Genomic DNA, 25958 nt, shown 5'->3' on the forward strand with positions numbered 1-25958 from the left:
TTTTTGCAATCAGCCAATTCATATGCCAGAAAAGAATGAATTACACTATTTATACTGGGTGGATGCTGCCTGTAGCTTGAACAATGAGTACATTGAAAGCTTATCTGAATGGTAAGTGATCAACCATGTGGACTTTAGGAGAGGAAAATTAGATATACCGATACTTCAAAGTCTCTTGAGGAAAGAAAGGCAATGTGCTTTCTTCCTAATGCCATTAATCTGATGGGCCCAGAACAGACAAGTCCTCTGAGATACTGACACCCAGAAATTTAAACTTGCTTAACCTCTCCACCTCTGATCTAGTAATTATTTGGATATCAGATTAATGACATTGTGAAAAAAGCATGACATTGCTTCTTCTTCCTCAGGAGATTGTGGAGGATTAATATGTCATTGGAAACCTTGGCAAATTTCTACAAATCTATGGTGAAAAGTGTGCTGACTAGTTACGTCATGGCCTGGTATTGGGGCATCAATATCTCTGAGTGAAGTATCCTGCAAATGATAGTGGACTCAGCCCAGAATATCACATGGAATGCTTTCCCCACCATCAACAATATCAATGTTGAAATGCTGTCATCAGAGAACAGACTTTATTATTCAAGAGTCCGATGGTGGAGAGGCAGCAACTATTTGAGAACCTGATGAGAAGGGTCCTGTGGCATCTGTACCTCCTTCCTTATGCAGAATCCAAATTCTCCAGGACATGCCCTGTTCTCACTTCTGCATAATAAAGTCATTCAGAGACTTACTTGAGGACTTCTATTTTGCTCATTATTTATTATTGTATATTTCTGCCGACATCTGCATTTGCACAATCAGTTTGTTTACAATTCTTTCTTTAAGTGCAGTTTACAGTTATCGGTGTAGAGATTATTGAGCCTGGCCTACAGAAAAAGAATCTCAGGGTTGTATGTGATGTCCTATATGTACTCTGACAATAAATCTGGTCTTTGACTTGATTGTTAACTTTGAACAAACAAGTTTTGGTTAATCAAACATTGATTCCAATGCATTTTTTTTTAAACCACTCTCAGAGGTTTGTGCCACTGTGTTTTTCCAGGTTTACACTGAACACAGGTTTCCAGTGCTTTTTGCAGAGCCTCAGAATTTTGGGATGTGATTTCATGATTGTAGAATGTTAATTCAACAAATTGGTTCAAAAATACTATGTCCTCCAGGAGAAAATAAGAGAATGGTTTCCATTTAGTCTCGAAAGGTCCCTTTTGAGGGCTTATACAAAAGTGAAGTTGTAGAGCAAGCAGTACAAAGCCTTCCCACCCAATGCAAGGTGAAGTTTTGGCATACCTGTACTTGAAGGAGAAAAAGCAACACAACTTTGCAACTGACTTGCACTTCCTGGTGTGATATTAAGCAAATTATGGAGGAATATTTTCCTTCTGCATAGCAATCAGGAAAATGCAATAAATTCTAGAGTTGCTGGAGCTACTACTTTCTTCTCTGTTAACTTGCTAACAGACAATCACTCTCAAGGATCACAGGTTGGTCACTTCAAGAGGCATTATGTTAGTCCTTCTGAGATTTCTAACTCTTTTGCACATCAGATAATGTCAATATTTTGGGGAAGGAATTAAGGGAGAAAGTTGCATCCATGGTTTCACTTCAAGCACATTGCCCAATCTGTGCATTATGCTTCAATAGAATGATTTCACAGCTGTTGTGTACCCTAGCACAAATATGTCTGCTATGATATGATGATTGATTGATTGGGCTAAAGAAAAATAGATGAATAATGTGAAAGTCTTTCAGTGAATGACTTAGCAGCTTTCATGGAGGAACGGAGAGCAAAATTAATTGCATCACCAGGAGAGAACACAGACCTGCTTCATGATTTTTTTTTTTTTTAATTTGGTTTATTCACTTCCCAACGACAGTGTACAATTAATTCTATCTCCATTTATCATTCAGTTAAATAAATTCTAACCTCAAACTTGTCAACCAATGAAGAGAAAGCTTTGTTGTTTTTAATAAAATAGCATGTTTCAATTATGACTGAATATTACCTTTCATAATTTAAAGAAAAATATCCCACAGCCTATTTCCATCAAGCAAGAACGTGGAACTACATCAAATGGAATGTAGTAAGCTTTAAGAATGCAGCTTCAAACCAGTGCACGGTGGTCAGATTTCTTCTTGAAAAGTAAATTAGAATGAAAGGCTTTCATCGTTTATAATATTGAAAGGAATGCATACTGAAATAGATGGAGCCAGCATAAATGCACTACTTGAATCTCCTTTAAGATGTGTGCAATGTCATTTCAAATTCTTGAAGTGCTAAAGTGTAGTAATACACCATATTTCTCCCAGAGATTCTAATTTAATGCTTATAATTTGTGGGGTATTTTTGCAATTTGTGTCTAGTCTGTTACCCATTCTTGGACTACTTCCAATTAATAACCGGCGAGTTCAGAAACTGGGCACAGAAAGTTCATTCGTTCTCTGCTCCTATGTTGTTGGCTTAATAATTTAAAATAAGAGTGTGGTACAGATATCTTTACCAGAGCTAATGATTGCTAGCTACCCAATTATAATGTTTTTTTTTGGATTTGACTCGCATCATGTGGGAGTACAATGCCCATCAATTCCTCTGTGAGGAGGTTTCTTAACAATGGTCCATTCCTCTGTGCTCTGTTCATAAGCTGAGGAATGCAAGGTGAATTTGTATGTTCAGTTTGTGATACCCAGATTTTAATGAGACAAAACAAATCCAGATGGAAACAAACAATAACTTTTATAAAGCCTTCAAAGTTGACCAAGAGCCGTAACCTTGTCATATTTTAGCGATATGTAGTAATACATCGTGCTCTAAAATGTTCAAATCCAATGAAGCATTACTTTTACAAAAATTGTGAAACACCTCAGAAGAACATTTGTTTTAATTTTCTATAGAGATTCAGGAAGTGCAAATTACTATTTATTTGTTAAGCTTAAATTGAATGAAATTATTACAGAGACTACCAGTGAATACAAGTTAATGATATCAGAAATATATTTACCGCTTTGATACTTTTGTTCTGTGTTTGTAACCTTATTTTAATGGTTATCATACTTGATAAATTAATGCATCACATCTGCTTTCATACTATTACTTTAAAGTGGGTTGGTAGCCAAAACTACCAAAATATTCCACCTTGATTTATCTTGTCTTAACCTCCACAGAATAAAGATCTTTAGCTTTGTAGACTTTATAAAAACTAATCATTCTCCAACAATTACACCTTCTCTGCAAGGCATTTGCAATATCAAATGATGTTATTCAATAAGTGTCAAACAGAACTATTGGGACCAGTTTTGAGATGCAAACAATCTTGTAATGCAGCTTTGTGAAGTAAGAATTATTATTATGGTTTGATTTGTTAAAATTAGACCAAAAATAATGTTTTTCAGACTTAATCCAACCTTGATGTGTAAAATTGTGGTATGTACCTGTGATTGCAAATGATGAGGTGGCAAAATGGTTGCATTTCGGTGTACACTGCTGCCTTTTCTGGAGTGCCTCAACTTTGCATCACAGCTTTAGTTTCTTATGACAGCTCCCTCCACTGTCATCACCATTTCTTTCTCTGAACAACATGTCAGCCGAATATCAAAATGCTGCAGGATTTCTGAAACAAAGACTAGCAAAAGACAAGCTATTCTCATTGCAGCATATACATTGAACATTGCTGGAAATGCCATTTGAGATTATCTCAAATCAATTTGACAATCTATCATGATGGAATCCAACTGTAAAATGTTTTGATAACAAAAGAGGCTTTCATTTATATTGTGCCTTGCACACCTCCTTCAAAATAATCCAACTTAGATTGGATAACTTTTTTCAAAAAATTTGCTTCCTGAAGTAAAAGGGATTATGATAGGCATTGAGTTGAACACAAAGATAATTTCAGTTTTCTGTTTCACATAGGAAATTGAAAAAATATTAAATTAACTTTTATTGAATTTAGCATTAAGCGTATACTCGCCACAAATGTAATGGAATGTATTGCAGCCGTTGCGACATTGATGAGACATTTCTGCTGTATTGAATCTACCTGAAGACAATAAATGCTATTGTTAAGTACACTCACTATGCTATTACCTGAAGAACATGTACATCAACATGGTTCAATCTATAATCAATGTAATGCACAGCATCTGTGTATGTGAGCTGCTTTTATAGCCTGTCTGCATCTATCTTGACTAAGCATGCTCAGATCTAAGAACATATTTGCAGAGCACCTGCACTGAGTGCATGCCCGGGCATGTTTGGACTGACAAATCAGATGTGCGATAGCAATATCAAAGAACAATCACAAGAAAGCTTAATTTTTTTAAAAATAGAGAGCTCTCCATAATTGCACAAGACTGAACCAACTAAACGTACAGTCTGGCCTGATCAAGTCAACAGTGGTTTAATGAGTTTAGTTTTTTGACCTGATAGCACATTCATCTCACAATATAATTATGAAAATGATAGCCTCGTTGAGCATTGCAAGTAATGGAATGTGCAAAACTGTTAAAGAGTGTGTAATCAAAATACTAAAAAGAAATACAGTTATGGTTATTTTGATCATTATACCCTACAGTCAGTTAATTTTCTCTTTTTTTTTTGTATTTCACACTTTTCTCCCAATTGGAGAAATACACAGTTTGAGTATTATAAAATGAGAGTGTAAAGTTTTATTCTTGAAGTTTGCCTCTAATATGTATATATAATCCTAAAGTGAGAGGATTATTGCAACAATCAATATACTATTATAGCAAAGAACATAGAAGAAAATTGGAATAGAAAATTTCAAAATTAATAATGGAACTGAGCAATTAAGAAAGTCTGTAGAGGCTGGGGTCCAGTGCAATACACAAACAGCCTGGAGAAACTTTGACCTGAAATTATATCTGCCTATATCCTCAAAGCTGTTAGCCTGTACATCTACCCCTCCCTGCTCTCCACGCTCCTCACATTTTTATTCAGGTTCTTGTCTGATTTTGCATATACCCTATAAATGACACTTTCTAGGTTCTAATATATACTAATTTCAAAGCATGTCATCTTTAAGGAAATGCAAGGACGATATTCCAAATTACTATCTTATTAATCCAATAAACCAAACTTTGTAGGTGCAGCTTTATGTAGTGTTAATTCATTGATAAAACAGGTAAACATTTTACGTAACTTCCTATTGAGATTTTCATAGCAATGAATAAGCAAAACATTCGGCTATATTTAAAGACATAATGATATTCATCTTTAAAGAGAGATACAAGAGAAATAAGATGAATTCAAAGAAAATATCTCGAGCTTATGTCTCCTTCATGGTCCGTTGAAGAATGAGATGCAAGCTCTTAGTCTGCACCATTATTACATCATAGTCTCTATGGTAACACTACAAACAATAGTCTTTCTAAAAGAGATAGGCACAAAATTAACTAAGAATCAAAAACAAGTTTTTAACCTTTACATTCCTGACAAAGATTCTGAAACATTGGTAGGACCTTACATTCTTTAGCTGCTGTGTGACCTGCTGAGTTTCTGCAGCATATTTATATATTGCAATGAAACTGAGCAGGGTTTTTTTTAAATCAACTTATTAAAGTGGTTGCAAGTTTGGGAAGTCTGTGGTATATGCATTCAAGCTCCCTGACTACCTTCCTGCTTTTTGCTCAAAAGTCCTACAATTTTAGATTATTCTATATGCAAGAGGTTCTCCATGGCAGGAAAGACCGCTGATCAAATTGAGCCAAGACCTTATCCTGGCTCTCAGGTGTTTTCATGGTTGTTGATGCACATTCCTTGACTGAAGTTCTCTCAGTTTTAAATTTGAATTGGGAGCTTCAGAACTGTTTCCTGTATTTTTCAAAATGTTCTCAGATTGTGATGTTAAAAGAAATGTTACAATAGTTGTAGTGAAATTATTTTTTTTTAATTATCTCTTTAATATTTTAAGTTACAGAAATAAAACTATTCTGAGTACATTTAATTCCCTTCATAGTTTGGATCAACTTCTATCACCTGGTTAAGTTAGGTTAAGTAAGTCAATAGAGATAAGTTAAAGTTTGATTCTATTTTAATGTTTAAACATAATTAAAAACAACTTTTGTGTAAGTAACCATTTGTCTTGGTGAATATCTATTGCTGCTGGGTTTTGGGGTCCTCTGGGCTCATAACACTTATTACTATTAACTTAACCCCCCTTCTAATTCTAAGCACATGTATATGTAATGTGTATGTAACTTCAGAAAAGTTCTTTGGTTTACAGTCCAATCTCGCTTCTCATTCCTCCAAGTTCCATGGTTGCAGGCAATTCTTATACTGTGTATAGATTTTAACATTTATAAAGTTCACCAGGCTTTTGTGCTTGAAAGGTAAATGGTTACCACTCAGGAATTCTTGTTTTCAGAGACAGATTTGTTGTTCCTTTTTAATCAGCCACTTCAGTGACTTGATGATGAAACTTGTCCCTTCGGGGTTCTCCAGATGATAATCTCTTTCTTTCAGGTCACAACAGAGTTCTTTTTTTTCTCTTATTCCAAGTGAAACATTAGACAGCCAGTCCTCCTCTTGTATGAACCACAATGGGTTTGACCAGGTTGTCTTACAACTGGGCTTTCTATAAGCTTGCCAGCTTGTCCTGTCCAGTCCTAGCTACTTCTTCTGGCTGTAACACTGTACAAGTGATCTCTGTGTCTCTCTCACATTCTCTATCTGTCTCTCTACTTGCAAAACCTCATGACACTCTCAGATCAGCAAGTTCTCTTCCAGACAGCAGTGGCTCTGACATGTTCTTTCATCTGTTGCCTTTTGTAAACAACAATCCATTAGAGAAGTCTCTTGAACACTCTTCAAAGCTCTTACAAAAGCTCTGGAGCCGATGTGTCTACCATGGAGCAGAGCTCCAGTATTTTAAATAAGATCTGTTGTAAAGTGTTTGTATGTGACCTACTCTAACAGACCTTTCTCAATTTATCTCCCAAAAATCTCTCTCTGTCTCTCTGTCTCTCTGTCTCTCTGTCTCTCTGTCTCTCTGTCTCTCTGTCTCCCTGTCTCCCTGTCTCTCTGTCTCTCTGTCTCTCTGTCTCTCTGTCTCTCTGTCTCTGTGGGTGTGAGTATACCCTGTCACATAAGTTAGAGTTTGATCCTGTTTTCATGGTTAAAGATAATTAAAAGCAACTTTAGTTTAAGTAACCATTTGTCTTGGTTAATATCTATTGCTGCTGCTGGGTTTTGGGGTCCTCTGGGCTCGTAAGACAACTCTTTAAAATAATGACTGCTGAAACATTTTATATTTTGCCCATCAAACAAAATTCTCTCCATGTAGTAAGTTTAAAAACATTATATAAAACTTTTTCAGATGACTTCTGAAAATCCACATTAACTACATCTACTCCATTCCTTTTTAAAAATGTAAGTAACACTTTAAAAGGGCCTTGTTAGCTATCTCTGATAACCAGTGAATGTGTTTTGAAATGTTCATTCACTCAATCCCAAATTAAAGATTTTACATCTGCCTACGTTCAATATAAGTTTATCTTTCTACACTTTTTTAAACAGGTAAAATTAATTCAATAAACATCTTGTCAGGAATGCTTTTTTGGTCTTTGTGAACAATTAATTCATAAATAGTTGGCATTTACCAGTGGACAGATTTTATACGTTTCTATATTCTTGGCAGTGGAAAGGAGCAGGCAAGAATGTGAACACACTTAATGTTACAGTGAGTAAAATCAAGGAACAAGGTCATCATTGCACAAGGAAGTTTTCTACCACGCTATGTTCTCCTGTTTAAGTTCAATTAAAAAGGAGCAAAGCATTTTCTCTTAAAATTACACTGTGCATTTTAAATTTGCTCATCAAAATAAATGTTATGCTAAGACCTGATCTACTTTTCAATTTGAGGAAGAGATTATATCATGTCAGTGAGATCGAGATGGAAGTAGAGTGGTGGAACTTTGACAATGTTGTGTGTCCCAAAATTTCTCAATGATATTTAGTCCCTTGTGCTTGTAATCACTGTGTCATTTAGCAATGCTCTCTGTGCAATTAGAAAGAGAGATTTTTATTCATTAAACTTTTTCCATGACAGCAGGATGTTTCATATCTTTTGACTTGCCATTGAAGTACTCTTAAAGTGTAGTAATTGTTTAATGTTGGAAATGGGTTCATGTTAAAAATATTTTAATTAAAAAAAAATATTAATATTTGAAAACCAAGACATATTTATTCCAGAAACTCCACAGAGCCAAATGCCCAACAAAGGATAACACATATCCATCTTAATGTTTCATTGTTGTTTATCTTATAAAAATAATTCAGTATTTTAATTGGAAAAATTGAATTGAACTCTCCAACTTTAGCTATTGCTTTCCTCTGCAGAATACAAAATCATTCCAATTTGTAATAAAGAATGGTAAAAAGCATTTCAAGATTTAAAATAAATGTGGCTTAAAATCAGCTGAAAGTATTGATTTATGTAAAGATCCCCTTGACAGCATAAACATCTAATCAGGATAAAGTGTGGAGTTTGACCTGGAAGAGGTTTCCTCCTTATTGCCCTTTGAGCTCTATCCAATTCCAAACCATGTTGAAAATATTCTTTCCCCAAAAACTTCAGGAATCCACTTCTGGAAAAATTGAACCAGGTCTGGACCCTCAAAATCATCTGGAAGAACAACAATTTTAACATTATTCTTTCAACTTTGATTCCCCAATGCATCAATTTTCTTCAATAAATAATTTCTCTGAATTTACCAACCAGTAAATGAACTCTCCATCTGACCCATCTTTTCTTTACATTGTTCCACATCATCATGAAAATTCAGTCATGAAAATCTTCTTAAATTTTCTCTCAAAAATATATAATCTCCAGTGTTTAAAATACTGAAAAAAAAAAATTGAAATTGCTTAACTCTGTATTGTGAAGGGTCACGTGACAGCACTGCCCACTGACTGGTTGGAAGACTGGGAAAATCAAGTTGGTTGAGGGAGGATGACTTCATAGAATGCAACTATGATCGCTTTCTTGAGCAGCATGTTAAGGAACCAACAAGGGAGAATGTTATTTGAGATCTTGCATTGTGCAATGAGATGGGTAAAATTAACAATCTAGAAGTTAGGGACCCTCTTGGAAAAAGCGATTATAGTATGATTGAATTTCTCATACTGATGGAGGGTGCAATAGTTAGATCTAAAACTAGTGTATTATGCTTGAACAGGGGTGACTACAACAGGATGAGGGAAGAATTGATCAGTGTAGACTGGGAGCATAGGCTAGTTGGCAGAACAGTTGAGGAACTGTGGAAGACTTTCAAAGAGATTTTTCACAGTGCGCAACAAAAATATATTCCCAGTTTAAATAACGGCAGTAAGAGAGAGAAGAGTCAGTCTTGGTTAACTATGGACATAAAGGAAGGTATAAAATTAAAAGCTCATGTGTACAAAGTAGCCAAGAGTCATGGGAAACTGAAGGATTGGGAAAAATTTATAAGGCATCAAAGGAGAACTAAATGAGAAATAAGGGAAGAAGGATTATGAAGGTAAATAAGCACAAAATATTAAAAAAAATAGCAGGTAACATAGGGATGCAAATGGAGGTGAGGGTGTTGATAAAATAATTGTTGCAAAAGAGATAATAATGTGCAAACTAATGGGACTGAAGATGGACAAATCCCCTGGTCCTAATGGGATGCATCCAATGGTATTGAGGGAAATGGCAGGAGATACAGTTGATGTGTTGGTAGTCATTTACCAAATTTCTCTGGATTCTGGGCAAGTCCCAGCAGATTGGAAGACAGCAAATGTCATGTCTCTTTTTAGAAAGGGATGTAGGCAGAAGACTCATAACTATCAGCCAGTTAGCACGTCTGTAGTCTGGAAAATGCTTGAAGCTGTCATTAAGGATGAAAGAACGAGACATTTAGAACAAAGGAGTCCTATCAGGCAGATGCAGCATGGATTCAGAAAGGGCAGGTCTTGTTTGACAAACTTGCTGGAGTACTTTGAGGATATAATGGGTACAGTAGATAGGGGAACAGGTTGATGTAGTATATTTGGATTTCCAAAAGGTGTTTGATAAGGTGCCACATGAGACATCAATAAGATACAGATGAATAGAGTTGGGGGAAGTATATTGGCATAGATTGATTAACTGACAGAAGGTAGAGAGTTGGGATTAATGGGTGTTTTTGTGATTGGCAGACAGTGATAAGTGAGGTGTCGCAGGGATTGGTGCTGGGCCCACAGCTGCTCACCATTTACAATGATGATTTGGAAGAGGGGATAGAGTGTAGTGTAGCCAAGTTTGCAGATGATACTAAATGGAGTGGAAAAGCAAATTGTAGCGAGGATGTGGGGAGGCTGCAGAAGGATATAGTTAAGTGAGGTGAGTGGGCAGATGGAATACAATGTTAGTAAATGCGAGGTCATCCACTTTGGTAGGAAAAATAGAAGAGCAGATTATTATTTAAATGGTGAAAAACTGCAGCATACTGTAATGCAGAAGGACTTGGGAGTGCTGGTGCATGTATCGCAAAAAGTTGGGTTGCAGGTACAACAGGTTATTAAGAAGGCAAATGGAATGTTGACCTTCATTGCTGGAGGAAGGGAACTGTTGAGGCTTCACCTGGAGTACTGTATGCAGTTCTGGTGTCCATACTTGAGAAAGGATATGCTGGCTTTGGAGGCAGTCCAGAGGAGGTTCACGAGGTTAATCCCGAAGATGAGGAGATTGCCCTACGAGGAGAGACTAAATCATCTGGGATTATACTCACTCAAATTCAGAAGAATGAGAGGTGATCTCATAGAAACATGTAAAATTATGAAAGATAAGAAAGAAGTAGGAAAATTGTTTTCACTGGCTTTGAGACCAGAACTAGGAGACACAGCCTCAAGATTCAGGGAAGCAAATTTAAGACGGAGATGAGAGTAGTGAGTCTGTGGAATTCTCTACCCAGGGAAGTGGTTGAGGCTACTTCATTAAACATATTTAAGGTTCTGGGTTTTTTTCCAGTTCAGATAGATTTTTATATAAAAAAAAGAATTGAGGGATAAAGGGAAAATGCAGGTAGGTGGAGTTGAGTCGATGATCAGATCAGCCATGATCTTATTAAATGGCTGAGCAGGCTCGATGGGCCGGCTCGCCTACTACTTCTCCTATCTCTTTTGTTCTTATGTTCTAAGACACACCACCTGCCAATTATAGTTTGGGCCAACTCTACCCATTAGTGCACGTCTTGCTATTGGCTAATATAAATTCCTTTGTACTTGGCCTTGGGCCATTAGCCTTCCTAATCATCTTAACCTTGCTGGCTCCGAGCCATTCTAACCCTGTAAATTACCTGTGCTGGGCCCTCCCCCCCCCACACACACACACACACACACCCCCACCCCCCCCCCCCACACACACACACACACACACACACACACACACACACACACACACACACACACACACACACACACACACACACACACACACACACACACACACACAGCCTTCCAGCACTATAAAGGGCACCACGTGTACTCGCTTCTTTCTCTTTGCCATCTTGGAGTCATTTTGCTCACTCCAGGCATAGAACTGTGGAATGGCGCTGGAAAATTGTTAGTAAGATGTGCACTGTTAAAGGCCTGCACGGAGTCAAAGGGGGGTTATATTGTATTGGCTTTTCCTTGATTGTTGTATGTATCCAGTTTGCTTTGTATGTGTGGGTGTGCATATTTTCCCCGCTGCAATTTTCTCGTGTTTGTCTATAAATTATGTGCATATGTGTCTCGTTGCTGCTTCCGCTTCCCATGCTCGCTATAAACTGCATGAATGTGTATATATTTAATCTCTATTACTATTTTTCCACATCCATTTTCTAAATAAAATCTGCACTCAGAGTCGTTGCTTTTGAGACCCATCAAATCTGTTTTCTCACTCATCACAGTCTCTAACATTGTTTTTGCGAGTAAGCCATATTTTGTAAACCTTGTGCATATACTGCAGCATCACTCACATCTGTAATCAGCAGATGGGAAAGACACCATTGAGCCGGTCGAAAGGACTCTGATGTCATCAATCACTCAGAATCTATACAGTCAGTGTAAGAACTGCAGATTCTTCAACAGAGGGCAGATGATGCTCAGCAGAGCAGGCAGGTGACTTCTCTCCTTCCACCTTTTAAGCTGATGTACTGTGTGCTGAAGGTCCTCAATACTATTGGAAATACTCCTTCTCCAACAAGTGTTCTCGGGGGTCATAAATTACCAGAAAGCAATGGGAAGCTATGAGATTATCCTTGAAACTTTTTTTAAATTATCTGCCTGAGGTTTGGTCATTGACTTTGAAAGAACACTGCATCCTGACCATTGATTCTTTGCTTGCTTGGGCTATCTCAAAGCTGCTTTCACAATGATTACCCGTGGATATCTCCTGTTCATCTCCTTGCCTGACATTTCAGTATGATCTCGGAAGAACCTAAAGCCTGCCTTGATCTCCTGCTATGCTTTGGCTTATTGTTCAAGTCACATTTACAGTATCTCTCCCAGTTCCAAGATTGAATCTAGCTCTCATGGGCTGGTTTTGCAGTATGTGTTGGCTTTAACTCGCTGTGGCTTTTTGACAAAATTGACCTCTTGTGTGGAGCTCCTGCCAATGTAGACACAGTACACAAAGAGTGCTGGAGATACTCAGCAAGTCTCAAAGCATCCATGTGAAGTAAAAGACAGTCAATGTTTCAGGCCTGAGCCCTTTGTCAGTAATCTGGCAAAACTGGTAGATACGTGAAAAAAAAAGGGTGGAGGAGGAGAGAGAGGAAGGGGAAGTAAGAGTGCAGGCTAACAGGCTAGAGGTAATAGGTACAGAGAGGTGGGAAGGTAGAAGGAAAAAAAATGCCAAGGTGATGGGGGCAGAGAGCCAAGAAGGGTGGCTCTCCAATTGAAGAAGAAAGACAAGGGGCTGGGGAGTTGGAGGATGGGAAAGAAATAGACCGGGGGAGGGGGTTTACAGAAATTGGAGGGCAATTCTGATGCTTTATGGTTGGAGATTGCTGAGACAAAATTGTTCCTCCAATTGTCCTCAATTTGGCAGTACATGAGGCTATGGTCTGATATTGTAACAGCACAGTTGTTAATGGCTTGATAATATAATTATAAGGACCAGGCAGCACAAAGGCTTTTACTGGTATTCCACAATAGTCTCTCAACTCGCATCATTTTGAGTGGTATCCAATTTATCCCATGTTTCTCATCTTCTTCAACCCCTCCCCATTCCAAAAATGGAGACCATCCATTGCCATTCCATTCGCTCAATTGATTATGTGTACTTTAGCAAGCATAACTGATGGACTAGTGAGTCACTGTTGATGACCCTAAAGTAATCATAGCCTAAAATCCAGAAATGGACATTTTTTGAATATTTTATTTAAGGTTGAAGAAAATACAGAATATTTGTCTCAATTAATATAATAACAATAATACATTGAACATAAAGTCATAGAAAAACATTCATAAGATCCAAAAAAATAAAAAGGAGAATCCCTCGTCTCCCAGTGCCCCCTCCCCATTCTTGAAAGAAAAGGGGAAAGACAGCAGGAAATAGAGAAAAAAGAAAGAGAATAGGAAAGAAAAACCAACGGAGCAAGGTTTGACATTTCAGGGTCAAATCATTTTTAAAGTGTTAAATTTCTAATGAGGTGTATACTAATTGACAATTATCAAAATAAATTGTACAATTTGGGCATTTATGTAATGTATACAAGGTGGCCAAATTTATATGAATATACTATTTCTATTCCTAAGACTATAAGTAATTTTCTCAAGGGGAAAACGACTTTGCACTTTCATGTTCTAACAATCAATGTGAAGTAGGGCAACAGATTTCCATGTTATCACTATCCATTTCCTGGGTATTGACAACACAATTTTAATAAAGTTAGATTTACTTTTGGAGAAGTTAACTTTTATAACAGCCAAATTTCCCAGAAGAAACAATTCCAGGCCTAGAGGGAGTTCACCCCCAAATTTTTGTCAACACTGCCCCAATTCTATCCAAAAGGGTCTAAATTTTGTGCATAATCAAGTGGAATGTAAAAAGGTATCAACATCTATACCACACCTAAAACACCTATCAAAAATTTCTGGTTTGTTTTTTATGTATCTTTTTAGGTGCAAGATGTAATTGATGCAGAAAATTATAATGAATTAGTCTATGTCGAGAATTAATCAAGGTAGTCATGTTATCTACACATAGATCTGACCAGCATTATGGATTGATTACATTGCCTAAATCTGATTCCTTTCTCTCCCTCAATCTATGTAGAGAAGTGGCCATTTGTAACTCAGTGATGGTTTTCAGATTCTCATACCAGCTGATATCTGCAGAGCACCAATTTGTCCTGGATTTTCAGACCTTATCCTGATCAATGACTCCTTGAATAAAGTCATTCAGTTGTTAATCAGCCTTTGCCAGGCTGTTAATTATTCTTATAAAAAGGTCACTCATAATACTGTTAGCCAGATACTTTTCTTGTCCACCTTCATGTGCGTTCCTCTAAAGCAGGGGTTCCCAACCTGGGGTACATGTACCCCCAGTGGTACATTTGCACTTTTCAGGGAATACATTGGGTCTGAGAGAATGACTACTATTGTACAATACATGGTGTTGTAATCTGCAGTCAGATTGCACAATGTTGTGGTTTTTATTTATCGTTAATTTTTGGGGGTACACGGGAACCTATAAAAATGCCAAGGGGTACAGAGGAACAAAAAGGTTGGGAACCCCTGCTCTAAAGTGACATGAAATACAGTTCTAATGAATATTTTCACCTTTCTTGGAGCATTTTGATGTACTTTACTAGCCAATTATTTCAAAGGGTATTTAGAGCGTTCACTGCCATTTGCCTCGGATGTATTCAAGAACATATGAATTCAACAAGTTTTCGAAACGTAAAATGACTTTTCAAACGTGATCAAAAAACTGTAAGACTAATAAAAGTTGCAACAAGTACACAGGATCTTGGAACATTTTAAAAGAATGTTGGCTGGAGAGTGGCCAATGTCATTCCTTTGTTCAAGGGAAATAAGAATAATCCAGGAAATAGTAAACAGGTGAACTTCACGACCGTGGTCTGGAAGCTCACACAGAGAATACTTTTGAACATTTGAAAAAGCATTTTGGACAGTCAGCATGGCAATGCATGGGACAGATCCAATCTTACAAATTAGATTGGTTTTTTTAATGTTATGATAAAGGTAGTTGAGAAGGGTAGGTCAGTGGTTGTTGTCTATGTGAATCTTAGAGAGGCACTTGACAAATGTATGCTGATCCAGAAGGTACAGATGTATGGGATCTATGGTGAATCATTAGTTTGTATTCAGAATCAGCTAGAAAATAGAGGGTAGCGGAGAAGGTGTTATTCTGGTTCAAGACCCATGTCTGCTGGTGTTCTATAGAGAGTGATGTTAGGAACCCTGTCATTTGTGATATACATGAAAGACTTGGATGAAGAAGTACATGGGTGGTTTAGTAAGTTTGATGCCAAAAGACTGGTGAAGGTGTGGACAGAGTAGAGAGCTAGCTATCAAAGACTACAAAATACAGATTAATTATAGAAATGGCAGATGGAGTTTAATCTGGACAAGTGTGAGGTGTTTCAGTTTGAGAGGTCAAATGCAATGGAACTGTATACAATTAATGACAGAACTCTCAAAAGCATCAATGTTCATGTGGATGATGGGGATCAGGTCCTTAGATTTTTAGAAGTAGCCACACAATTATAGAGGGTGGTCAAGAAGTTGTATTGTCCTCAGCGAGCTGAACATTGAGGGAAAAGTAAGGAAGTCATGATGTTCAAACGTGTGGGTTAAGGAGCCTATGCAATGTAGCACTGGTCTATGCATCAATAAGTTCTTTTAAATTAAAATTTTAATTTGGATATACAGACATACAACACGAGAACAGGCCTTTTCGGCCCTCGGGCCTGTACCACCCTATTGACCTACGATCCTCGTACACTTTAAATGGTGGGAGGAAACTGGAGCCCTTGGGGGAAACCCACACAGAAATGACAGGAGAGTGTACAAACTCCTTACAGACAGCAAGGGATTTGAATCCTAGTCCCAATGCCTGATGCTGTAACAGCATTGCGCTAACTGTGGCACCCTACTAAATTTTACTAAATTAACACTGATTCACATCCTGCCCCTGATGAATATCAAATGAAGATGGTCCCAAAGAAATAGCAAAGCAAGTTTTTTAGTCATTTTGCAATATCATATTTTCAACATTATTTTTCAACTCTCAACTCTGGTTTTGCTGTTGGGTTTTGAACCCTATTCTGAATTGCAGCAAAAAATGTGGGTAAAAACTTGTATGAACATGAAAAGAGAAGATCATAATTGCATGCACTCTCTTTTAACAGATATATCAAATCTGGAACTCAAAAAGATTCCACGGAATTATTTGTAAGAAGAAAATATCTATTTTGTTCATCACTCGTTATGTGATTAACCCAGTCAAATCAGAGGGTTCATTTTATTTCTTTTGTGGGGGAAGTTGCATTCAAATTGACTTGCTGCAGTATCTCGTGGATGTGCAATTGTCTAATGACTGCTGCAGTTGTATTTATAATTAAAATCCTAAATATGTGCTGATTAGAGCAGGATAATAGATTATTTGAGTGAAGATCCTGATTAAAGAAAACAACATTAAACAGAGGAACATAAAGATGGTAGATGCTGCAATCTTGAACAAACAATGATATACTAGAGGAACTCTGAGTCAGACAGCATCCAAGGGTAGGAATAGTCAATGTTTTTGGCCAGGACCCTTTATCGCAAATTAGGTTTTTTTTTTAAAGTTGGATGAGGGCCAAAGTGACAGAGTATTGGACAGAAGATGTGAGAGGTGGAGAGATCACTGGTGTGGTGGGGGGAGGGGGGGAAGAGAAGAAAAGTTAGAAAGAAGACAGAGTACGGGAGTTGGTAAGAAAAACAGAATCATATGGAGCTGGGATAGCTAAAATTCGGGGGGGAAAAAAAAATCAGTGTTCATGCTAGGTTTAAGACTGTCCAATGGGAATATGGTATGTTGCTCCTCATTGTCCACATCCATCCTCACCTTGTCAATACAGATGTCAGCGTCCCAATGGTTGGGAATTAACATGGTTGGCTACAGGAAACTTGAGTTTGGAGCCATGAACTGAGCATAGGTGTTCAGCGATAAGGTCTCCCAATCTGCATTTTGTATCATCAATGTAGACCGCTCTAAGTACAATGAATCCAGTAGATTACATTGGATGAGGTGCATGAAAAGCTCATCTGACCTGAAAGGTCTGTTTGTGCCCTAGGATGCAGGGACAATTATGAATATTCTTGTTTTATAGTCCAAAAGGCCTAATGAGGAAGGGAGGTGAGTAGTGAGGAAACATCAGTCAAGGGAGTCTCAGAAAGACAACCCAGTGAAAAGCAGACAAGGGTGGAGAGGGGTAGATGTGGCTGGTGGTGAGGTGGCATTGAAGTTGACAGAGGTATCAGAGGATAATTTGTCATCTGTGGAGGCTGGTGGGGTGGAAAGTCAGACTAAGGGGCCTCTGTCCTTAATCTGCCTGGGATGGGGAGGGGTGGGGCAGAAATATGAGAAGTAGAGGAGATAGAGATGTGGGTTTCACTGATGATGGTGAGTGAAAATCCTCATTTATCAAAGAAAGATAACTTTGGATGATTTGGAGACAAGATCTCATCCTGGGAACAGATGCAGCGGAGGTGGAGGAATTAAGAGAAAGAAATGGCATTCTTACAAGGGACCGGGGGAAGCTGGATAATCCAGGTAGCTGTGAAAGTTAATGGGTTGATAATAGCAATCACTGGATTGTTTGTCCCCTGAGATGGAGACAAAAAAAAAATCAAGGAAGTGAAAAGTGGCATCAGATACAATCCAGGTGAAAGTTGGAAATGAAATTATTGAACTATCAATGCAGTCATTGAAGTAAAGGAGAAAGAGTTCCAGAATGGTAACTGAGCAGAACAGGGACTGTTTTACACACCCAACAAAAAGGCAGGCATAGCCAGGGCCTGCATATGTGCCCTGGATCTGGAGGAAATGGCAACAGTCAAAGAACAAATTATTAAAGTTGAAGACAAGTTCCATCAAGCAGAGGAGAATGTTAGTTGATGGAGAGTGAATGGTTCTGCATTCAAGAAAGAAGCAGAGGTAAAGCAAACAGTAAGGGAGATAATGGACATCCCTGCCTAGTTGATCTGCTTAATTTAAATTGATTCGATTATATATCCATTTACTGTCACCTTTGCCAATGGTCCATTATATAATGCTTTAATCCAATTAAGAGTGTGGGTATGACATCTTTTGAGGGGGAGGACGTGGAGGGGGAGGACGTGGAGGGGGAGGACGTGGAGGGGGAGGACGTGGAGGGGGAGGACGTGGAGGGGGAGGACGTGGAGGGGGAGGACGTGGAGGGGGAGGACGTGGAGGGGGAGGACGTGGAGGGGGAGGACGTGGAGGGGGAGGACGTGGAGGGGGAGGACGTGGAGGGGGAGGACGTGGAGGGGGAGGACGTGGAGGGGGAGGACGTGGAGGGGGAGGACGTGGAGGGGGAGGACGTGGAGGGGGAGGACGTGGAGGGGGAGGACGTGGAGGGGGAGGACGTGGAGGGGGAGGACGTGGAGGGGGAGGACGTGGAGGGGGAGGACGTGGAGGGGGAGGACGTGGAGGGGGAGGACGTGGAGGGGGAGGACGTGGACCTGTCCTCGGGCCTGCGCAAAGGAGCTTTTAGGTGGAGTGCAGTGCGCGCAGTACTGGCCCCACCCTTTACACCCATGGTTCGTGTGCCGTGGCCAAGCAAGCTGGAACGTGGCAGCGAGGTCCTTGGGTCGTAGGTTTTATATCGGAGTGGCCTTCTCCTATGCAGGTTTCTTACCCGGGCTGGAGGGGCCTGCCTCCCCTCCTAGGTCGGTCCATACTGCCCGGACCGGGGCCGAGGCCGCCGCAGCTCACCCTGTGCCTGGACTGGGGCCGCCGCCTCCCACTCTCTGCCCGGATTGGGGCACACTCCTGTTCGGCTCCGAATCATGGGTCCTCTACCGACATCACCTACGGCTCCTAGAACGCTTCCACCAGCGTTGTCTCCGCTCCATCCTCAACATCCATTGGAGCGCTTACATCCCTAACGTCGAAGTACTCGAGATGGCAGAGGTCGACAGCATCGAGTTCACGCTGCTGAAGATCCAGTTGCGCTGGATGGGTCACGTCTCCAGAATGGAGGACCATCGCCTTCCCAAGATCGTGTTATATGGCGAGCTCTCCACTGGCCACCGTGACAGAGGTGCACCAAAGAAAGGGTACAAGGACTGCCTAAAGAAATCTCTTGGTGCCTGCCACATTGACCACCGCCAGTGGGCTGATAACGCCTCAAACCGTGCATCTTGGCGCCTCACAGTTTGGCGGGCAGCAACCTCCTTTGAAGAAGACCGCAGAGCCCACCTCACTGACAAAAGGCAAAGGAGGAAAAACCCAACACCCAACCCCAACCAACCAATTTTCCCCTGCAACCGCTGCAATCGTGTCTGCCTGTCCCGCATCGGACTTGTCAGCCACAAACGAGCCTGCAGCTGACGTGGACTTTTTATCCCCTCCATAAATCTTCGCCCGCGAAGCCAAGCCAAAGAATCCAATTAATATATTTCTCTGGTAGGTTGAACCCCTGTAGTACTTTGAATAAATAATTCCATTCTACCCTGTCAAAGGCTTTCTCTGTGTCTAAAGCAACTGTTGGCGTCTTATTTCCTTGTACTGCATGGATTAAATTAATGAACACAGATATTGTCCATTGTTAGTCTTTTCTTAATAAATCCAGTTTGATCTAGTTTTACTATTTTTGGTACACAGTCGGCCAATCTGTTTGCTAATAGTTTTGCTATTATCTTATAATCTGAGTTAAGTAGAGATATTGGTCTATACGATGTTGGTGTTAGTGGATCTTTCCCCCTCTTTGGTATTACTGTAATTATTGCTGTTTGACATGAATCTGGCATGTTTTGTGTTTCTTCAATCTGGTTCATTACTTCCAGGAGAGGAGGAATTAGTAACTTTTTAAATGTTTTATAGAATTCTATTGGGAGTCTGTCCTCCCCAGTCATTTTATTGTTCAGTAGCTTTTTTTAATATATCTTGTATTTAACTAAAAAGAACAGAAAATAAAATAAAAGGGATAAAAATAAAAGAGAAGGAATATAAAATCAGTCTATTTGTAGATGACATCATAGTATATTTAACAGAACCAGAATTATCAATAAAAGAATTACATAAGAAATTGAAGGAATATGGAGAAATATCGGGGTAGACAGCAAATTGTCTTCTGAATATCAACGCAAATAAAAATGAAGTGATGCCAATGAATAATGCGGATTTCCCAAAGTTTAAGAAAGAATCACCATTTAAATGGCAAACACAAGCAATCCGATACCTAGGTATTAGACTAGATAATAATCTAGGCCATCTATACAAATTAAATTATCAGCCATTAATGAAGAAATTACAAGATGACTTAGAACATTGGAAAGATTTACCACTAACACTGATAGGAAGGATGAATTGCATTAAAATGAATATCTTCCCAAGAATACAATACCTGTTTCGATCGTTACCAATTCCCTTAGTAGCAAAATTCTTCAATGAGCTAAAGAAAATGATAAGGAAATTCCTATGGAAAGGGGGTAAACCAAGGATAGCGCTAGATAAATTAACAGAATGGTACAAAGGGGCTTACAGCTACCAAACTTTAAGAATTATTATAGAGCAACACAATTAAGATACCTATCAGATTTTTATCAAACAAGGGAAAAACCAGATTGGACCAGGACAGAACATATATTTACAAGTGGAATGAAAAACTGGTGCAATATAGAAGTTCACCAGTACTGCACCATTTGCTCAACATTTGGAAGAAGATTCACATAGAAAGGAAAAAAAAACAAATTACCAACTACCAAAATTATTATTGACGCAAAATCAACTAATCCCATTCACAATAGATAACCTTTCCTTTAGAGAATGGGAGAGAAAAGGGATTAAAAGAATAGAAAATAGTTTTTTGGGAAACAATTTATTATATTTTGAACAAATGCAGTACAAATATGGAATAACTCAAGGTACAATGTTTGCATACCACCAACTGAAAACCTACTTAAAGGACAAATTGGGAAGCAGGCTGAGGTTACCAGAAGGAAGCAGCTTTGAATATGTGATTACAGACACAATGATAATTAAAAGATTTATAACAAGCATGTGCATCAAGCTGCAAGAGAAAGACAATGATGAAATAAGGTGTAAACCCAAACAAAACTGGGAACAAGATCTAAACATAAAGATAAAAAATGAAATATGGGAAAAGCTATGCTCCGAAACTATGAGAAATATAATAAACATGAGGTTACGCATGATACAATATAATTGGCTACACAGGCTATACACCACACCCCAAAAGTTAAGTAAATGGGACCCAACAGTATCAGGTAGATGTTTTCGCTGTAAGAAGGAAATGGGAACAACAGTACATGCAATTTGGGCATGTGAAAATGGAAAAGTTTTGGGAAGATCTAAATCAGGTATTAAATAAAATCACAAAAAGCAACATACCAAAATATCCAGAGATCTTTCTTCAAAGTAATATAAGAACTAAAGAATTAGGCCTCAAACTGGATGAAGCACAAAAAAGATTTATTATGATAGCCTTAGCTGTAGCAAAAAAATGCATAATGTCAACCTGGAAATCAGAAGAGAGCCTGAGAGTACAACAATGGTACATAGAAATAAATAAATGTATTCCATTGGAAAAAATAATATACAATTTAAAAAATAAAGTCACATTATTTGAACAAATTTGGGAACCGTACATGGAACACAACAGAGAGGGCCTACTGCGGACCTTCACCCCTAAAATGATAGAATGGGAAGAAGACAAAATGAACTGACTTAGTGTGTAAAAGTAGATGACACAATTTTCTTGTTTATTTTCATTGTGTGATGACATTGTTTAATGGGTTTATTGTATTATATATGTTGAACGTTTAATGGGTTGGGAGGGGGTGGGAAGGAAGGAGGGAAGGGAGAGGGGTAAAAGGGGAGAAAATGACACTGTGTATATTCAAGAGGGAAATGTTTGTGTGTAATTTGGTTAATGTAGTTCATAGTGTGAAAATTTTTTTTAAAAATAAAAAAAAAGAAGAAAGAAGCAGAAGGCTCTGAGGCCCTCCTGTTGAGGAAAGGAATGGTACAGGATTTGCATTCCAATGGTGAAAATGAGGTGGTGCAGACCAGAGAACTGGAATTTGTCAAAAGAAGTGGAAATCGTGAGCAGAGTCTTGAATGTAAGTGGGAAGGGACTGGATGAAGAGCAACAAAATTAATCTGCAATTTTAAAGATACTATAGTATCAGTGGTGCCATATATGCAACCACTGGATTGTTGTTAAAGTGCATTGTGAATTCAGATGAGTTTTTTTTTAAACTGGGCCATACCAAAACAGTTTTTTTTAAACTCATTGTGAAATAGTCCAGCCAACTGTTTGTTTCAGAGGCAATTATAGGGGCTGATGATAAATGTTGACTTGAGAACATTTTTATTTCAATAATCACAGTCAATCTACTTGATATTTCTGAGCATAATTTCATAGCTCGTACAAAATTGTATTGAATGATGGTTTTAATTTTTTAGAATTAACAAAGTTTGACTGGAAACTGAATTGGCTAAATCTAATTTTGTGGTGTTCACAGTTCAGGATAACTTAATCATGCATAAAGATGAATTTTGATATTCAATATTTATATTTGGTACATCAACAGGTGCAGAGCAAATCTAGTTAGTTTCAATAGTAAAAGAAGAAAGTCTGCACTCAATGCGATTGAAGTAAAACCACAATGCTGGACAAACTCAACAGGTCACAGTGTACTTTATATAGCAAAGATACATAACCAACGTTTCAGGCATGAGCCTTTCAGCGAGGCATGAACAAAATGCAGCCACGTGCCCTTTGATTGGTTAATTTCAATGCCAGACTTATTTAAGTTTTGTCTTATAATTGTCTTCATTATTGAACACTTACTTTTTTGTCTCCTGAAAATTTCTATCATCCTCTCAGCTTTATCTTTATCTTCTGCAATGCAACCTGGTACAGCTCAATAACGCTACTGCCCGATGATAGCAAGTTGAAAATCACTGTAAAGAGATGATTTAGCTTCACCAAAAAAGTCACTGCAGTCAGCTGACTTTATGTAAACCTTTCACCCCTGTATATTTTGGCATGTGAAACTGTGTACAGAATAGTTACATCTGTATCAATTCATTGCAGAGAGTTCGCTATCTATTGATACCAGCTGCAAAACTAGAAATAGTAAAACAAGCAATAATTGGAAGGAAACAAAGTCATCTTTGATTCTTGAGCTCAATTAACAATTTCAGTATTATCTGACTCCTGATCTAAATAGTGCAATGATGGAATGATTTATTGACAACTATCAATTTAGATCCAGCAATTAGGAATAAATTGTAGAGTTCTTATTTTCAACACTTCCTTGTGTCCTCTTTTATAGTGGACCTAACCATTGTCCTAATACAGCTTCCAAAGTTATTGTACTACAATTATTTCATCTCCCAGTTCCTCCGTATGCTCTGTTCTAAAGCTCAAAGCTTTGAAACTGTTGTCTATTATTTGTTGTTGAACATTTTATTTAAAAATTTTAACCATACATGCATTCAAATATATTTCAAACTACAGATGTAATAATGTATTTAATATCAAATGAGTGATGATTAAAACCCCAACATCCCATTCCCCCCACCCCCCTGCTGTCCCAAGAAAAGGTAAAGGAAAATTAAATAAAAGTATCAAATTAAATGTTAAAATAGGGAAAAAAAAAGAGAAAGAATAAGAGTGAAAATGGACTGCTAAAAGTGTTAAATCCCATCTGGTCTAAAATTCATATTTATTTTATCATTAATGGGGTTCCACACAGGTCTTAAAGTCTAAGAAGAACATTTAGAAATTAAAAAAAATAAAGTTTAATCCTATTTTTGTAGATGAAGGCACCAAATTTGTAAGAATATATCATTTTTTTCCTTAAATTATATGTAACTTTCTCAAGTGGAATACAACTATACATTTCCACACTCCGTCATTCCAAATTCAGGAGTGAATCAGATTTCCAAGTAACTGCAAAATATTTTCTGCCCACTGCTAATGCAATTTTAACAAATTCTATATAGTATGTAGTTAATTTCAATTTAGATCTTGTCTCTATAATGTTACCTAATAAACATAATTCTGAATTTTGTTGAAAATGGACTCCTGTAATTTGCTCTAAAAATGTCCTAATTCCAGCCAGAAATGTCCTCCTTTATCACAAAACCATGTTGAATGTAAAATAAAAAAGTTCCCACCTCTTTGGCACATCTAAAACCCTGATCTGATTAATATGATTTTAATTTATTTAATTTTTGTGTTTTGTATCAGTCTATAGCTTACATTTATTGTATTAGTCATACAGTCTCAACATAAATCAGCCCAATTCTGACTCCCATCTTTGTCTAGATTTAGGGATCCCTATTTGAAGTAAATAATAAATTGCCAATATAGATTTCTTTGTATTTCCCTTTGTTATTAGGTTCTCTGTATCACTACACTTTGGTAAATGCATGTTGGATGCAGCTTATCACTTAAAATGTGCTGATTTGAAACTAGCAAAATAGCATATTATTAAGAATACCATATTAATTCTTAAGTTGTTCAAGTGACATCAGTTGCCCTTGCTTATAATAGTCTTCAATGTATCTGAACCCTTTTGTGAGACCAAATTTCATAAATTTGATTATATAATGTACAAGGAATAAGTCCGTTATGAATCAAAGGAGTTTTAATAGATAAATTACTGTTTATTTCCATTTCTGTATTTATATTATGCCAATTTTTAATTACACTTAAGGATGTTTGCAGATGATACCTTGACATATCTGACATAACCAGCAAATTTGTTACAAAGGATACATTTAAAGTTCTAAATGTTTAGACATTTAAAGTTAGAAGAATACAGTAGTTTCAAGTTATGAAATAAATTAAGATGAGTGAAATTATGCCTCTTGCAAGAGGTGATTATGCAATTTGCCAAAGAAATACTCAGTTTAAATGGCTGACAAATGGGTTAAAATATTTCAGAGTTCATACAGACAATAAATTTCAAAATTTATATAAATTGAATTATTTGTCATTACTTAAAAATGAAGAGGATTTAAATAGATGGACAATATTGACTATAACATTAGTAGGAAGAGTTCATTGTACAAAAATGAATATATTTGCTAGAATACAGTATCTTTTTCAATCATTGCCTAGATATATCAAAAATGCTTTAAGTATTAAATAAATATATTAGAAACATTCTATGCAAAGATAATATGCCTATAGTTTCTATGGAAAAATTAATATTTGAATATAAAATGGAAGGTTTACAGCTCCCCAAGTTTAAAAATTATCAAGCAGCCCAAATAAAATATCTGATCTCTTTCTTTGAAGTGGGGGGGGGGGGGGGGAGAGATTCTCCTTGGGTAAAAATTGTTCCTTTAATCAAGTTGAGATAGGGGAAGCATTGTTATCCTTGCAAGTTAATAAATCCCAGGAGAAGATGGGTTTCCATTCAAATTTATAAAGAATTTAAATATTTATTGGTACCTCTATTATCATCTTATAGATCGATATCCTTATTGAATACAGTTTATCAATTGGCAGTATATTTGCCTAAATTAATTAATATATGGGTTTTGTACAGAAGAGGCAGACAATGGTAGCAGTATTATTTATCTGGCACAAACAAAAGATTAATTGTGTGTCGCTCTGACCCTAAATGCACAGAAATGTTTTGACAGACTGGAATGGGACTATTTATTTTAGAGTTTTGGGAAAATGTGCACCAG

The 25958-nt window shown here is 37.6% G+C and overlaps 1 long non-coding RNA gene across 3 annotated transcripts in view; it reads right to left on the bottom strand.

Moving 5' to 3' along the window:
* LOC138741699 (uncharacterized) overlaps positions 1–25958 on the bottom strand; it is a 52410-nt gene that overhangs the window by 18280 nt on the left and 8172 nt on the right. For 2 of the 3 annotated variants that reach the window (XR_011343674.1, XR_011343676.1), the window contains one exon: positions 23098–23210. This is a non-coding gene — a long non-coding RNA (uncharacterized lncRNA). Of the gene's footprint in view, positions 1–3985; positions 4056–23097; positions 23211–25958 lie in introns of those variants that run through there. The other variant, XR_011343675.1, reaches the window with a different exon arrangement.

The sequence above is a fragment of the Narcine bancroftii genome, chromosome 8 (genome assembly GCF_036971445.1).
Source record: "Narcine bancroftii isolate sNarBan1 chromosome 8, sNarBan1.hap1, whole genome shotgun sequence".
Classification (NCBI taxonomy): domain Eukaryota; kingdom Metazoa; phylum Chordata; class Chondrichthyes; order Torpediniformes; family Narcinidae; genus Narcine; species Narcine bancroftii.